This window comes from Sebastes umbrosus, chromosome 3 (assembly GCF_015220745.1).
Source record: "Sebastes umbrosus isolate fSebUmb1 chromosome 3, fSebUmb1.pri, whole genome shotgun sequence".
Taxonomy (NCBI): Eukaryota; Metazoa; Chordata; class Actinopteri; order Perciformes; family Sebastidae; genus Sebastes; species Sebastes umbrosus.
The window spans coordinates 4338100-4355288 of NC_051271.1; the positions used below are offsets into that span (position 1 = coordinate 4338100).

General features: G+C 40.3%; 1 long non-coding RNA gene across 17 annotated transcripts in view; it reads left to right on the forward strand.

Moving 5' to 3' along the window:
* The window catches only part of LOC119484709, a 132791-nt gene that overhangs the window by 21045 nt on the left and 94557 nt on the right, over nt 1–17189 (forward strand). For all 17 annotated transcript variants that reach the window (XR_005206092.1, XR_005206085.1, XR_005206096.1 and 14 more), the window contains one exon: nt 15890–16053. This is a non-coding gene — a long non-coding RNA (uncharacterized LOC119484709). The remainder of the gene's footprint in view (nt 1–15889; nt 16054–17189) is intronic.

The following is a 17189-nucleotide window of genomic DNA, read 5'->3' on the forward strand; positions in this document are numbered from 1 at the left end:
ATGTTACTAAAGTAACGGTGCGTAAAACAAAGGTGTGTAAAACGGTACGTAAAACAACGTTACGTAAAATGTTACGTAACAAGCGCAAAGTCAACATTTTCTTTTGGTTTTACACGGGACATGAACAGCGGTCTCCTGGGTGAAAGTGTAGATTTAAAAATGTAAATATTTGTTGAACTTTGAAGCCTTTTGTAAAAAATAATAACATAATCACTGAAATGATTGAATGTGAAAACTTTTCACGGACTCCTTGGCAGAGTGCCACAGACCCAACTTTGAGAATCACTGGCCTACAATAAAATATGCATATCACGGTTCAGTAATGAGAGGCATGTGTTAGTGACCCAGTTGAAAACCTCTGGCATTAGATTTTGATTATAGTCTGAATGTGTGTGTGTGTGTGTTTACACTGCGCGTTCCCGTGGTAACAGGTCTGTTGCTACGACTGATCCAGCTCATTTCCTCTCCACAAAGATTCATCATCTGTCATCTGATGAGCCAGGGCTCATCGCGTGTCTTCTTTAAACATGTAGTCTGTACAAGTGTGTGTGTGTGTGTTTAGGACTGCAACTAACGAGTATTTTCACTGTCGTTTAATCAATCGATTATATTCTCGATTAATCGATTAGTTGTTTGGTCTATAAAATGTCAGAAAATGTTGATCAGTGTTTCCCAAAGCCCAAGATGACATCCTCAAATGTCTCTCAAATGTCAACTCAAGTACTGCACTGTACAAGTACTGTAGTAGAAGTACAACATTTCCCTATGAAATGCACTATAACATTGAACTACTCAGTCACAATTCTGAGGTACTTTACTTAAGTACAGTACTTGAGTAAATGTACACATAGAGAAGATGTTAATGAAACAACAATACGTGTGTAAATCTGATTTAGGTGTTGATGACATGACTTGTTTTGGCAAGAAGCCTCTTGACCGTCAACACAGGTGTCCCAGATGCCTCACTAGAGGACGTTAATGGAGCTCACAGTGTGACGTCTGCTTCAGGAATAATAATATATAACAATAATAATAATAGAGTGAGATAAATACGTCCTCCTGCAGCTCAGTGGCTGACAACACAGCGGTGTCTCCAGGAGTTAAAGTGTGGAACATGTGAACTGTATGACAGCAACAACACATGATGAATGATGAATTAAGGTCAGACCTTAGACCCGCGATCCCGACTGACTTTACATTCTTTGAGAGGCTCTAGTAGGTTCAGTTTTAGGGCTAGAGTGAAGACACAGATATCGTATGAAACTAAAAAATCTAAGGAATCCATTGGTACCAGTCTGGCGAGGACAAACTGTCAGGGCCATTTTCAAAGGGGTCCCTTGATCTCTGACCTCAAGATATGTGAATGTAAATGGGTTCTATGGGTACCCACGAGTCTCCCCTTTACAGACATGCCCACTTTATGATAATCACATGCAGTTCTTTGCATGCAGTATAAATGTGTTATTTTCGCCTATTCTAAAATGGTATGTTTGAATATTTCTGCATACTAGGGTCCCTAAACAGTCTTGAATTACATAAATTGGGTATCACTGTAAAGCTGAGACTTTTGTGTATCCAATGAGCCCAACCGTATTCATGTGTGATGATGTTAATCCCCATGAAACTTGACGTCACTGTATAAAATGACCTTTAGTGACCTCTAGGATAATCACAGCCTCATGAAACTTTACAGCCACAAACTAGAGACCTAGAGCATTCAGAGGATGGATGGCTTTCCTAGCTAGATTGACAATAAGGGGATTCTGAGCAGTTTACACAACAGAAGTGCTCGACATCCAATCTCAGAAAAATGCAATTCTTGCAGAAATCTCCAAATGTCAAAAGTTTTTGATCCGAAATCACAGCATGGCTTTTTCTATGGTGTTCCTCGAGGTCTTGGTGTCTTAATGTGGTACTTTGGAGGAATTATTTTGATCAATTCTCGATAGGTAAAAATGTGTCAGATTTAGCACAAAATCTGTGTAACAAATGATATCAACCCCAAAATTGCTGCAACGACTTATGAGACATATTAGAGATTAATTAATTCACGTTTATTTCTGATTTATGACTAGAAGAACTTGACACACAGTGCTTAGCTGCATCTCAAATTAATCTTCAGATTCCCAACTTTCAGATGATGTACACCACTTCTTTGTGACATCTACTGTTGACCTGCTATCTCCCCCTAAAGACCACCTGCACTCCCCTAAAAAAGACAAAAACGGGTCTATGTGGGCCTCAGAGGGTTAAATGGTTCAGTTAGTGGTTTCACCAGATCAGTGAGTGACGTAATGAACACTGTGCTGTTTACATCCCAGTGGTGGTCAGTGGTCTCTTTACTAAGACCTCTAATGACTTTAATTCATTTTAATTTCCATTTGGATCTTGTTGAGGTCATGTTTGGTGGTTTCAAACAGGAGACCACCCTTTCTCTCTCTTCAGCCACTAATTGGTTTCACTCTTTTCAGGCCTGTTTTCTGTTTCTATCTCTCTGCCTTTTATTTCTTTCTCTCTGGTTTTTCTGATGTTTCTTGGAAAATAGGAGATTTTGTGAAGCGTAACTTCTTGAGCTTTTAAATGACAAAGTTGTGGAATAATTTACTCAAGTAAAAGAACAGTTAATGAAATCCTACTGGCCAAGTCACTGGATATTTAGTAAATCCAGTATGTGATAGTTGCATCTTTCATACGTGTTTGTAGAAATAAGAGTCATTCCTGGTGTGGCGGCGTGAACTTGCACTGATGTTTGTCACTGTGTGTGCTTTGGCGCTACCACCAGGACTCTTCAAGTCAGAAATGCCAAAATCTAAACATACGTAGGGGCTTTAATTCCCTGTATTTTCCTGCCTAAATATTTTTCAACAGTCTGCATGTTCTTGTTCTGTAGCATATCTGATTTTGTTCCTTGGAGTTAACAAAGCCAACCACTTAGACCTTGGTTGGATTTCTACAGATGCAAGATACAGATGCGGATTTCAAAGTGTCTTTTTGCGTCACTCTCAACGCGACGCACAGCGACGACGTCAAATCCAGAGTGATGGAAGTGCTGAGCAGAATCCATGCTGCTACTAGCAGAGAGCTACTGTATGGAGGACAACAGAGGAGGGGAGTTTGTGGACAGTGAAATAAATTCTCTTCTGGCACTTTGGGAGGAGGCAAAGCTGGAGGACAATTTATCAAGAGATGTCTCGTGGCGTGGAAGAAAGGGGGGTTCCGTAGGTTGTGGTTGCAGTGCCAAAGAAAAATACAAAATCTGAAACTAAATTCAAGGAAATTGAAGATGGCAATAACTAAAGCGGATGATGGACCTCCATTTCTGATGCTTCTATGTTGGAAAGCGGCGTCACAAGCGTAGCGACGTAGCTACTGGCGCCTACGTCATTACCACAGCAACCCATGCAGATAGGTTGGTGTTGTCTGGACCAAGCCCCCAGGAAGAGAGCCGGTCATTGATGCAAATGTTCGTAGTGGCCAAACGGCGGTACTAAAACTTCCGTGTCCGTCACATGATGCCATTGGGCCTAAAATAACGCTGATAATTTTTTTTGAGGTGAATCAACTTCCGAGTACGAACACTTAAATAGTCCTTATTTAAATCCTTAGGTCCTAAAAGTTGTAAAACGCACTAATAGCTGAATCCAGAGTTATTTTCCCTTCCTCCCTTCATGTGAATGAGACCCAGACCGAGGCTGGAGCGAGGGCTGAGAGGCGGAGTTAGCAAGCCGTGACGACAGCGTTGCGGCTGTGACCCCGTGACCCCGTGACCTAGCCATATGACCGAGCAGACACTACTGCGCCTGCTCCGTGGGCCCAATGCATGCGGAAGATCCGGGTACTTTTCCACTCGGAAGTGGAGCCATTTTGGCTTCATATGCCACTGAGCAACTTTCATAGGAATGAATGGGGGCCCGCCTCCAACGCTGTATCCGGTTCTCTTAATACATCCATGGTTGGTGTTGTCTGGACACAAATATCTGATCTGATCACTTGCAAATAACAGTGTGGACAGAGTCAAGGCAAGATTGCCTGCAGTCTGAACGTAGCCTTTATGTGTTGCTTTTTTTAAAGGACCATTTAGTGTTTTTAACTGTCATTCATTTCCACAAACGCACACAACACACGAACAGTACTAGTGAGAAGTTGTTTCACCTGTTAAACATCTTTCATCACACATTGTGATAAACACTCTTTCACGTGAACCTCAACATCAGTGATTCAGCAGTATGAGGCTGGAGGTCTACTCTGGCGGGGGGGGCTCAGTGCCAACTGTTGAAAGACAACACCGGTGAGAACGCAGCTCTGGCGCGGCCCGCCGTATCAGCAGCACAGACCACCCGCCTCCCTCGACCCGCCGCTCTCATACCAACAGGTATTTTAGCAGCTTAGGGAGAAATACAGCCTGAGTCTTCCTCAGCTCGCTTGATTACTCAGTGTTGTTCCCTGGCTCGATCCTTCTCTGCTTTCACACACACACGAAGGCTTACGAATCATTGCGTCTTTATCTGAGAAGCAGATTACAGTTTAGTTACAAGCAACTGAAAAGCTGTTTTATTGGGAGTGATGCAGTATAGTGATGGGACGTCATGATTAGATGATGCAAGATGCAATTTTCATTCATTTGGTCGTCATTCTTCTGTGCTTCCACACTGTTGTTGTTACTTTTTATAATTCTACTTTAAAGCCCTCCCTCTGGCAGTGAGAGTAATTACACAAACACTCTCGACGCTGCTTATGACGTATGCCTGCAGGTGAGCTCGCAGCATCTCACCCGCTGGCTACCTTCTAGCCCAAAAAATTAATAAATAAATAAATGACTCAATAAATATATAAATATGTCATTAAATATAGTAAAAATAATATGAAAAATAAATGTAGCCATAATTAATAGATAAAATATGACATAAATTGATATTTCTGTATTAATTTCCTTATTTATTTACTCTTCCGTTTAATTTTTATTTATTTATGTATTTATTTTTATTAATTTTGTGATAGCCCCCTCATTTGCATAACAAGGCAGAAATACATAAAGAAATGTGTAAAGAAAAGAATACAGAAATAAAGAAGTTTAGGGAAATAAATAAAGGGTGAAATGCAAATGGAAAGTCATGCAGAAATAAATAGATAAATAAATAAATGCGTAAATACATACATTTAAAAATAAATAGAAAATAAATAAATAGAAAATAAAGGCAAAATTAATAAATAAATAAATATATAGTTTTTTAGAATTAATAAACATACATACATAAGTAAATAAAAGGGAAAATTAAACAGAAGAATAAATAAATAAAGGAATTGACACAAAGATAAATACACAAAAAAGCAAAGTAAAACAGAAATATCAATTTATGTCACATTTTATCAATTAATGAATGACTAAATTTATTTGAAATATTATTTTTGCTACATTTAATTAAATATTTATTCATCTATCAAATCATTTATCTATTTATTGATTTATTTTTGATTTTGGCAGGTTCCGTCCTCCATAAGTATCAAGTAAGCAGTCAGTCACCACACACAGTCTGAAACACACGTCTCCTTCTCCAACAATAATAAAGACAGGCCTTGACTCACTTCTTCCAGCTTCTCCTCTCTCTTCATCTCCACCTTTCGGGACTTTCCCTCGTCCTCCTCCTTCGTTCCAAACGCCGTCCTGGTTTATGATAAATCTCCCCTCTGAATCTTTCCACCCACACAACCTTTCTCCACCCAATCGTTCCCCCTTTTTCACCATTTTTCTCCTCATAGGTCATTCATGATCTGCGGGTTGGAGCTATAAACAAAACTAATACATGATAGATTTAAAAACTGATGTGTCTTGAATATATAAAGTATGTTTCCACGTGTCCCTGCCCAACATGTCAGCTCAACCCACGGCTGGAATAAGTCACATCTCACTGACTACTTCTGAGCTCAGCAGGTTCGACATGAATGCCAACTAACTCACCAACTTATAATAGTCCACTTCTTTCCTGAACCGCAGCCCAAAAAGGTTTCTGGTTCCAAAAGCAACACGTTGTGGGGAGAGTTAGTCAGTTTCCAGTGGTTTGCGTCTGAATCCCACTTTAGCTACTGGACAGAGAGAAGCACTTAACCTGTCTGCCTCAGTAAACATCCCAGTGTTTCCTCTCTAGACTCTAGCACAACAATATGAAGCTGAAAGTCACCCGAGGTCTGCTGGAAGGCAAATAAACCCAACAGACAGCTGACGCGCTACTGTATCTGAGCAGAAATTACCAAGAAGTTTGACACATGTGAGTGAAATGAAGCAGTAGTGGTGAAATAGTGTTGCATGGTGTACCGATACTAGAAAGGTATTGCGATACCCTGCCGTTAAAGACTGCACGATACCCCGTTATATTAGTACCGGTACTTTAAGAATGACAGTGTCTTAACGCGAGCTGTGAGTTGCGTTGATGTGCGACCGCATGTGTGTGTGTCTGCAGCGCCATCAGGATTGGGATCCAGTCAAAAACTAAACTGTAGTGATAACCAGAAGGATGGAGTCAACAAGTGATGTTGAAAAGAAGATTAAAGCAGGTCATGAACCGCTCACCGGCTGCACAATCCTGCTCAAACTGGTGTCTCTATCAGCAGAACTCCCTTAAAAAAACGAGGAAGATAACAGCGCGGCTCTAATTACCGATCAAATGTACCGATAGCATCAATCATCTTTTCTGAATCTGTCCGAACATCTCCTGTAACACATAATCCATCAAAGAGCAAGTGTTGTTAAAGTATTATTTTACTGTGTGTCTCTGTAACGTAGAGGAAAAGCAGTCCGTTGAGAGTGACTCTTCTCTCTCTTCACACTACTTCGACACAACACAGCTCTTTCTACAGTTACTGAGGTGTCTTCCTGATTTTAGCAACTTTTCTCTCATCAACTTCTCACAGAACTCGTTGTCTTCCGTGCTGCAGTACCACTCTCCGCCTGAACTGTTACCGATGCGCTAGTGGGGCCGCTGTTTTACAAAAAAAAAACAGAATCAGAAATATTTTATTGATCCATGGGGAGAAATTACAGTTGTTCCATTTCAGAATAAAAATATATATAAAAATAGAGAATCAGAAAAATATACGGATATAATATATGTGTACATTCTCAAAAATAAATGCCAATATAAAATTAACTATCAAATAAATCACATAAACACAAGTATAGAGAACATCAGATTACTGCATACCATTTTCATTTTTTTAATTAATACATTTTTGATTTTAAACTTTTCTTAATTTAGAAAAAAATAATTTTAAGTTCCATGTTCTGTCATCTATTGTTCCATTACTTTTCCTGATGTTTTAGATTTTTGCCGTGGTATCGTTTCAGTATCGGTATCGAGATATTTAGGCAGGGTATCGTATCGAAGTCAGAATTTTTCAGTTAAATTTAATTGTTAAAGGTCCTATACTTCTTTTCCACTGTGCGTCCTGGACGGATGTTGAAAGTGGACGTTTTATTCAGATTTGTACCATATCATGTATCGTAGTGTCATCACTGTATTTGCCGTTGAGTAGCTCCGCTGGAGTAATTATGTCACATATTATCTTTTATTATGTCATCTCTTTTTTTAGATTTGGTGTATGCACCAGTATCACACTGTTTTATAGTTAGAATGTTATCAGTCATAATATAGACGGGGGGAAGGGTGATGAGCTGGAGCCAGTTAGAACAGAGATGAATGTGTGAAGCCAGCGGCTCACTGCCAGTGTTTGAGTGTGTACAGTTAGTGTGTGTGTGTGTGTGTCTGTGTGTGTGTGATCAGGGGTGAAGGACGACTCTCGTCCTCCTCCCCCTGCTGGCTCCATCCCAGATAGATCGTGGGAAGATACTCCTGCCTGAAAACAAAAACAAACAGATAAATAAAATGAGATGGAATAAATAAACCAATTCATCGACTATATTTAGATACAGATGACGAAGGAGACCGTCCTCCTCCTCCTCCTCCTCATCCTCATCCTCCTCCTCCTCCTCCTCCTCCTCCCTCTGTGTGTATTTCAGTGTTTGTAAGGAGTATTTGTATTTCTGCTGGTTGTTTCAGATTATCGACTATTAATACATAATATAAACAGACTTATATACAAATTCTCAGCACAAGTGTTGGAAAAGTACATCAGTGGCTATAAAGTAAATAAGTTGAGGCCCGACACTAAAAGATTTTTCAAATCAAATTCAAATCCCCACACATAACGACATGTTCTGTTGAATGTATTAGTTTTGTTCCTGTAGTGTGTGGAGAGCAACGATTTGGCCAAAACAGCCAAAACACCACAAACTAACAGTTTCATGCATGAACAACAAGAGTCCCCACTAAAAAACGGATCAAACGTGACTTTAGTGTAAAGAAACATGGCGGACGATGAGCAGGAAGAATTAGCGATGTTAGTTTTGACTTTGTACTGAAAATTGACGAAGGATGGATGGATGAAGTCATGGAGACATGTTGAGTAAACACTTGTGTTGTTGCCAAAAAAACAACAAGTTGATCCTCCATTTCTGAGCTCCATCTTACTACTACTTTATGCTTCACGTTTAGCATTAGCTCATGCATTAGCCGCGGCCGCCATGACGACGGTGGCTCTCCTTCCTTCTTTAGTCAGCTTGGTTCTCTATTGGCTGTCGTTCTTTCCCACGTAACGGCGTCATTGTCTGTCCTCGGGGTTCCTTTACACACAGCAGGAGATCCCATCATAAATACTGAACATGTTTAATATTTACGATTTGAGATCAGTGCGTCCAGGATGGACTTCTGAGCCGATCGGGGGATGTAAAAAACACTTCTAACATCTGCACCTCACACACAAGAAACATCTGGAAAGATCATCTTTAGAACCATCAAACAATCAGGGCTTTGCTGTTGATTATCAGGAGGAATCAGACCCAAAATCAGCTTGATTCTCGTGTAGTGTGTACCCGGCATTAAGCGCTTCATTTAAAAGCTATATAAACAACATTCTTCTTATGTAAAGAAGCCTTACTGTAGTTCTGTGTGGTCATGTGTGGCCCAGACCACCTCTGAATGTGGTTTGAAAGATCCGATCTCAATGTGTCCTCAATGCGTCTCGAGTGCGTTCACACCTGTACTTAGAGCTGTCCACTTGAGATTCGATCACTGAGGATGCATGTTAATACCAGGTCTGAACAGGGCCAAACAGATGACTGAGATGTCCCATTACCACCCACAATGTTTGATTGACAAGTGGTCGACTGGTGGGAAGTGCAGCGCGTAAACACGAAAGAGACTTTGGCACCAAAGATGGAGATGGAATAACAAAAAAACTTTTATGGACTGCCACTTTGAATTTGTAAGACAGCATCCTGTAGGAACCCTCAGCTCTGCCTCTCTCTCCACCATTCATCCACAGAGAGAGGTGGCTGAAAACAACACACTACTAACTGGAGACAAATGGTGTTTGGTCATAGAGTGTTTCTGTGTGACCGTGCGGTGGGGAAGGCGGGGGCGTCGGAGCTCGAGGGGAGTGGGACAACTCTCCAGGGTAGTGTACCGAAGTTAAGTGGGGGGGAGGAGAAAATGAGGGCAGAAAGTGAAGGAATACAGAGAGAAAGAGAGAGGGAGAGGTGGCTCTGTGGGTCCAAGTGTAAACAGTGAGCCAGCGTATGAAACGTTGTGCGGGGGCGCCGGGGTGAAACGGAGAACGATAAGGAAGATGGAGGGATGGAAGGAAGGAAGCAGAGAGAGAAAGTTAGGAAGGTTTATTATACAAACAGACCTTGTCCTCATTTTCTCTCTCTCTCTCACATAAAAGATAACAGAGTTATGAAAGTTAACACAAACTGACTTTGTACTCGGTCTCCGTCTAACACACACAGTGGATGCCACACGCCTCCTCTCAGTGGGCCACACACCACCACATGCCGGGTCCACATGTGTGCTGAGAGAGTCCAGAATCCAAACCATCCACCTACACACACTCACACAAAACAAAAACACTCACAAATACCTCGTCCACAAAAGCCAGCACCTAAATACACACACCGGCAGCCAAGCTCAACACACACACACACACACACACACCTCCCCACATACGGTACGCTCATGCTCCCTGTGTACACACTCGGAGGCCCAGGACGGAGGACGAGGGGATTTCCAGCCTGATGCTCCCCAGCTGCGGGACGGCACCCAGCGCACCGCCAACCTGACGCACAGTGATGACCTCGCCGACTGGGAGGAAACTGAGAAAACAAACTGCACACGATCAGAAGCACAACTTTGACTTTGAGCTTTATTCTGAAAAGACGAGAAGAAGAAGTAGATGATACAGATGTAACATTTCCACGTAAACGTGCTGCGAGAAAAAGAGGAGTCCTGAAAGCTTAGTTATTTTACATTTTCAAGATCCAAAAACATTTAAAACATTCATTTTTTTGGTTGCAAACTTCAAAGCAGAGAATAAGCTAACATTACTGTAAACTGTGACATAGATTTGGTGATTAAGATGACAAGACAACAGGACTGAAGGATTATTAGCTGATTGAAAGAAGACTTTACATTTTCTGAGATGAGATTACTGTCCTTTATTCCAACCCTGGTCTCCCAGGGCGTCCAATACACAAAGACGCTTGGTCAGCATCCTTGGGCGTCATCATACCAACGCACAAGGCACTCTTTAGCGTCTGTACGAGATGCACCAGGCTTTCAACTGACTCCAACATAAATCCATCCGCATCATTATTAGGGGCCGCACACATGCTGCATCTAAAAACGTGTGGAAAACGCAAGCCGTGTCGCTTTCATCCTTTTATCCAAGGTGCTTGGGAGGTTGCGCTCCTGTTGCGCCTGGAACCAAAAGTTGAGTGATTTTTACTGATGACGTTATATCACGTGACGCTACATCAGTGAGTCACATGACATTATATCCGAAGCTTAGGTTACGTTACAAGCATAACCTAAGCTACAGATGTGGCGTCGTATTTTAGTGTATTTTAAGTCAAACCATGATTTTCCTAACCCTAACCAAATAGTTTTGTTGCTTAAACATGCCACCATTTCACAATGTCATACATGCATGAACCTTCAGAGTCAAGATACTACTCAAAAGGCTGCCCCTGGCAAAAATATGATGAGTAGGGATGAGATTGCGTTGTTGTGAAAGTTGTTTTATCATGTTTTTCAAGAGAGCACACGCCAGGTACCTTGATTAATACTGTACTAGTTGGATATTACATTGTCTTACATTAATCCCTAGACGTCTACACTAATCGAACCCAGCACAGTCCGCAACAACTATGTCCATATTGGACGATTCAGCAACTCATTTAGCATTTAGTGCAGGAAGTAGTGTTTACCATCATATGGCAAGACAGATAGTAAGGATGCTCATCAGACTTTCATGCAAGACAAGTACAAACCCTTCGTACCCCGTAATGCACATTTAAATGCACATATTTCTTTGCTAAGTGGCTGTAAAGAGTAAAAGCACAGCGAGGACCCCCGTCAGACATCAAAAAAACTATTAAAGGCTGCAAATCAATCAGTCGGTGTGCTCCAGTCGCCTTCATTGCCCCTCAAACCTGATTCAGCTGCATACCGCTGGAAGACATATCTGTGAGACTTTGTCTCCAGATATCTCCCTCCCTAAGTCTCTGAACACCTCCCCTGCAAACTTTCCCAGGTCATTAAAGAGAAAATACTGTGTTCTGAATTATTAGTGAAATGGGAGAGAGGGAATAACACGTTTTCTCTTGGTGGTTGTGATGATTCTACCTTTCCTGTCAGCAGGGGAGCGCTCAGCTGCCAAATAAACAGCTAGCTGTGTAATATTTCACCCCAGAACCATCTCCGCATCCAATATAAGGTCATCTGATGTAGAATAAAACTTCCTCCAATGTGCATCAACTAGTTTTTCATCATGAGGAGTGAGAAGAGTGTATTTCAAAGCATCTTGAAGTCATCATTAGTCATTTATCCTCTTGGGTCAATGAATGTCTTCACTAAATGTGTCATGGCAATCTAAGTGTTTACTTGAGAGTCCATTGCACATTTTTAAACTTTTTTTTGTTTACAATTTAATGAATAAATAACAGGAAATAACTGGGCTGGCCCACACAGAGATTTATAAAAATCTTAACAGATGTGTAAAATGTGAGAGAGCCCACACAAAACCACATGTAATGATAAATCTAACAGTTTTGTTCCTATAGTGTGTGGAGAGCAATGAGTGTGATTTTGCCTCCGTGGCTGTCTTCAGGGTTTCCCCCTCACAACAGGATATCGGTTCATATATATTGAACGTTTTTAATATTTAGATTGGGGGATGTAAAAAACGCTCTTAACCTAATCAACCTCACATCAAAGGAAAATCTGGCAAGATAATGTTTAGAACCAAAAAAAAATAATTGTAGCTTTGATGACTGTTGATTACAGGAGGGAATCGGGCCCAGGTCCTTGATTTGAGTCGTGTGTACTCACATGAGAGACTTTTCCATTTTATTTATTTATGTATTTATTTTTATTAATTCTTAAATGTATTAATTTATTTGTACATTTATTTTTAATATATTTTTGCATTTATTTTTTTCATTAAATACACATATTTAAAAATAGTTATAAAATAATTAAGAAATAAATGCAAAAATAAATTAATATTAAGTGGATATTAAATTAATATTAATATTAATATTCACAGATATGTATTTATTTTTATTAATTCTTAATGTTTTAATTTTTTTTGTGCATTTATTTGTTATTTATTTTTGCATTTATTTTTTTGTAAATACACATATTAAAAATAAATATAAAATAAACATAAAATAAGTGCAAAAATAAATGAGTAAATAAAAAACAAATGCAAAAATTAATTAATTTATTTAAAAATTAATAAAACAAATACCTCAATAAATAAAAAAGGGGAAAATTCAAAAGAAGCGTACATAAATAAGATAATTAATATAAAAAAATAATAAATAAGCAAATTAAAACAGTAATATCAATTTACAGTATGTCACATTTTATCAATTAATTAATGACTATATTTATTTTTAATATTATTTTTGCTACATTTAATGACATTTATTTATCGAGTCCTTTATTTATTCATTCATTTATTTTCAATTTTGGCAGGTTCCGTCCTCCATAGGTTTGGAGACGCTTTGGATATACAGACGTAGGCAAAGTTGTTGGTAACGTTCCGTTAAAGAAAGAAAAACCAACAATGGTCACTGAAATAACTTGAAACTGACAAAAGTAATAATAAATAAAAATTCACTGAAAATGAACTAATGAAAATCAGATATTGTTTTTGAATTGTGGTTCAGCAGAATCATTTAAAAAAACAAACTAATGAAACTGGCCTAGACAAAAATGATGGTAACATTAACTTAATATTTTGTTGCACAACCTTTTGAGGCAATCACTGCAGTCAAGTGATTTCTGTAACTCTCAATGAGACTTCTGTACCTGTCGACAGGTATGTTGGCCCACTCCTCGTGAGCAAACTGCTCCAGCTGTCTCAGGTTTGAAGGGTGCCTTCTCCAAACAGCATGTTTCAGCTCCTTCCACAGATGTTCAATAGGATTTAGATCCGGGCTCATAGAAGGCCACTTCAGAATAGTCCAATGTTTTGTTCTTAGCCATTCTTGGGTGTTTTTAGCTGTGTTTTGGGTCATTATCCTGTTTGAGGACCCATGACCTGCAACTGAGACCAAGCTTTCTGACACTGGGCGGCACATTTCGCTCCAGAATGCCTTGATAGTCTTGAGATTTCATTGCACCCTGCACAGATTCAAGACACCCTGTGCCAGATGCAACAAAGCAGCCCCATAACATAACTGAGCCTCCTCCATGTTTCACATTAGGTACAGTGTTCTTTTCTTTGGATGCTTCATCTCTTCGTCTGTGAACATAGAGCTGATGTGACTTGCCAAAAAGCTCCAGTTTGTCTCATCTGTCCAAAGGACATTCTCCCAGAAGCTTTGTGGCTTGTCAATATGCATTTTGGAAAATTCCAGTCTCGCTTTTTTATGATTTGGTGTCCTCCTCGGTTGTCTTCCATTAAGTCCACTTTGGCTCAAACAGCGACGGATGGTGCGATCTGACACTGATGTACCTTGACCTTGGAGTTCACCTCTAATCTCTTTGGAAGTTGTTCTGGGCTCTTTGGTTACCATTCGTATTATCCGTCTCTTCAATATGTCATCAGTTTTCCTCTTGCGGCCACGTCCAGGGAGGTTGGCTACAGTCCCGTGGACCTTAAACTTCTGAATAATATGTGCAGCTGTAGTCACAGGAACATCAGGCTGCTTGGAGATGGTCTTATAGCCTTTACCTTTAACATGAAGGTCTATAATGTTCTTTCTGATCTCCTGAGACAACTCTCTCCTTAGCTTTCTGTGGTCCATGTTCAGTGTGGTACACACCATGATACCAAACAGCACAGTGACTACTTTTCACCCTTTAAATAGGCAGACTGACTGATTACAAGTTTGAAGATACCTGTGATGCTAATTACAGGACACACCTTAGTTTAATATGTCCCTATGGTCAAATTATTTTCAATCTTTTCTAGGGCTACCATCATTTTTGTCTAGGCCAGTTTCATCAGTTTGTTTTTTAAAATGATTCTGTTGAACCACAATTCAAAAGCAACAGCTGATTTTCATTAGTTAATTTTCAGTAAATTTTTAGTTATTATTACTTTTGTCAAGTTATTTCAGTGACCATTGTGGGTTTTTCTCTCTTTAAACGGAACGTTACCAACAACTTTGCCTACGTCTGTAGATGGTTGGTACAGAGGTTGGATTTGAGTTGAATGTGCTGAGTGTTGGAGGATGAGAGCAGGATTCAGGGAAGATGAGGAAAGAAAAGGTCACTGAGGAGAAATCCTCTGCATCACTGATGTTATTAAAGCAAATAATCCACCAAGAACCAGTTAAATTCCAGTGAAAGGAAAACATCTCTCACTTCTCAGATTGCTCTTGACAATTCAATCCCCTTTTCATTTCTCATCTTTCACAGCCCAGTGCCCCTTGGCCTTACTCAGCACTTCTTTTTATGAAGTCTCTTTCTCGCTCTCTCTGCTGTTTTGTTTTCAGTCACTGCACTCAAAGAGCTGCCAGAAGCAATTTAACTACTCTCATATGTCCAGCTCAAGATGTCCACTTCTCACTGTGGGTTGCTCAACTATTTCACATTGCATGCAATCTGAAGCTGATCTCCTCCATCTGTTACCGGGCTTATCCAAAGAATACACACTTCTGAATAACAGTTTTCAGGTCAGCTAAAAGGTAGACAATTAAAAAGGGTAGAGGGGTTGTTACCGGAAGATTGCACCACTGGGTGAAGCACTTAGATCTGTATTAATCAATAGTTTTATATTAATAATTGATTACATGATTAGATGTAATATAAACGCATGCTCACAGAGAGAGATATCACTCACTGGGTAGCCGACTAAGTGAACGCAGAAATCACTGTCGGAAGGTCCACCACGAGCATTTTACCATGTTATCCAGACCTACATGCACCTATTCGGGATACAACATCGTAGGTGTGTTTGATTTGTGTCACTTAGCGTGCTCGCCGGGTGGAGCATTAAACCAGTGCCTTCCTGTGGCCGCAGACAAACCAGCAGCTTCTTCTCAACTGCAGCTGATTTATCTCCTTTCTGTCTTCTGTTCCATTCTCTCACATTTTATTTTGTTTTTATTCTGTAACGGATGCAGCTTGAAATGTTGTGAAGTGCATTGAGATAAAAAAAATACTAGTATAAGATAATAAAAAAAGACTTGTTATAGTAACACAAAGAAATGTAAGTTGTTGCTTCCTCCCTGGCAAATATGTCAACAAATGTAACACATCCAGCAGACACAGAAAAACATTTTCACTGATTTGTTGTCTCCTTTTTGCTTTTTGTTCACCAGGTTGTTGCTAACTTTTGCTGGCTGCTTTTGGTGGACTGGTTATACTGGGACAGAGAGGCTGAGCGGACTGGTTATACTGGGACCAGAGAGGCTGCATAACATGCGTTGAGATAGAACGAGCAGAGAAGTTGAACCAGAATCAGATTGAGGAGGACTTCAGACCGGTGAGTACAACAACACGCTCATTGTACCAAAGCTTTTCTTTGTGCTGTGATATGTGTGTTTGTGGCTGCATCCGCTGTGGAGTTAATATGGTTTAAACACGTCGGTGACGTCGGTGACGTCAGATGGAGGAACATAGAGGTAGAGGGAAATAAGGTACCATGGGGTCCACCAAAACCCCGAGTTTCTCCAGAGTAGAGCTTCAGTTGCCAACAGTAGAAGACTGTGGTGCACCGGGCAGCTTCCGAGTGTGAATTTATCAAATTGTATGAAGCAGTATGGTGCTAAAACAAGCACGCATACTTAGCAAAAACTGTTCCTGGAAAATGTAAACCCCAAAAACATGGTTACAACACCACAATTGCTTTTTGCGTGAAAAGAGTTGGGTCCTCCGCTCCTGCAAGAATCAAACCGTCGGCCTGATGCCAGAAAGTTTTCCACTCTACAGCATTTAGCAGCCATTAAGACGGGCCCTCGCTATGATCAAAGTGATTATCTGGGCCCCGTTGTTGTCTTTGGCCAGTGGTTTCACAGCACATTGAGAATAATGCTCAGTCTGGAGAAGCCATTAGGAGTCAGCATCAACAACCTCAGGACACAGAGTCTGACTGAAGCGAGCAGAGCTGAGTCAGAAAAATATACCAGGTCTGTTGATGGAGGCCGCATGAAAGGATGGGGGAGATAAAGGGGGGAGATGAAGAATACAGAGGAAAGAATAATACGTGAAAGGGTTGGAGAGAGGGAGAAAAAGAGCAACAGCTTTAACAAGTTACTCCTCAGAGATCAATTTGCAGTTTTGTTGCATGTTCTTCTTCTTCGTGCATTTTACTTTCTGCTTCTTATTAAAGGACCAGAGATCCAGCTGCTGGCTGTAGATTCACATTTATCGTAGCCTAAATATAAGACCGTGGTATCAATCTTCTCGTCTAATTCTCGGCAAGAAAGCGAATAAGTGTAAACTGTTAATGCCGGGTACACACTACACGAGAATCAAGCTGATTCTGGGTCTGATTCCTCCTGATAATCGTTAGCAAAGCCCTGATTGTTTGATGGATTTTAAGATGATCTTTCCAGATGTTCCTGTGGTGTAAGAGTGTAGTAGTAAGATGGAGCTCAGAAATGGAGGACCAACTTGTTG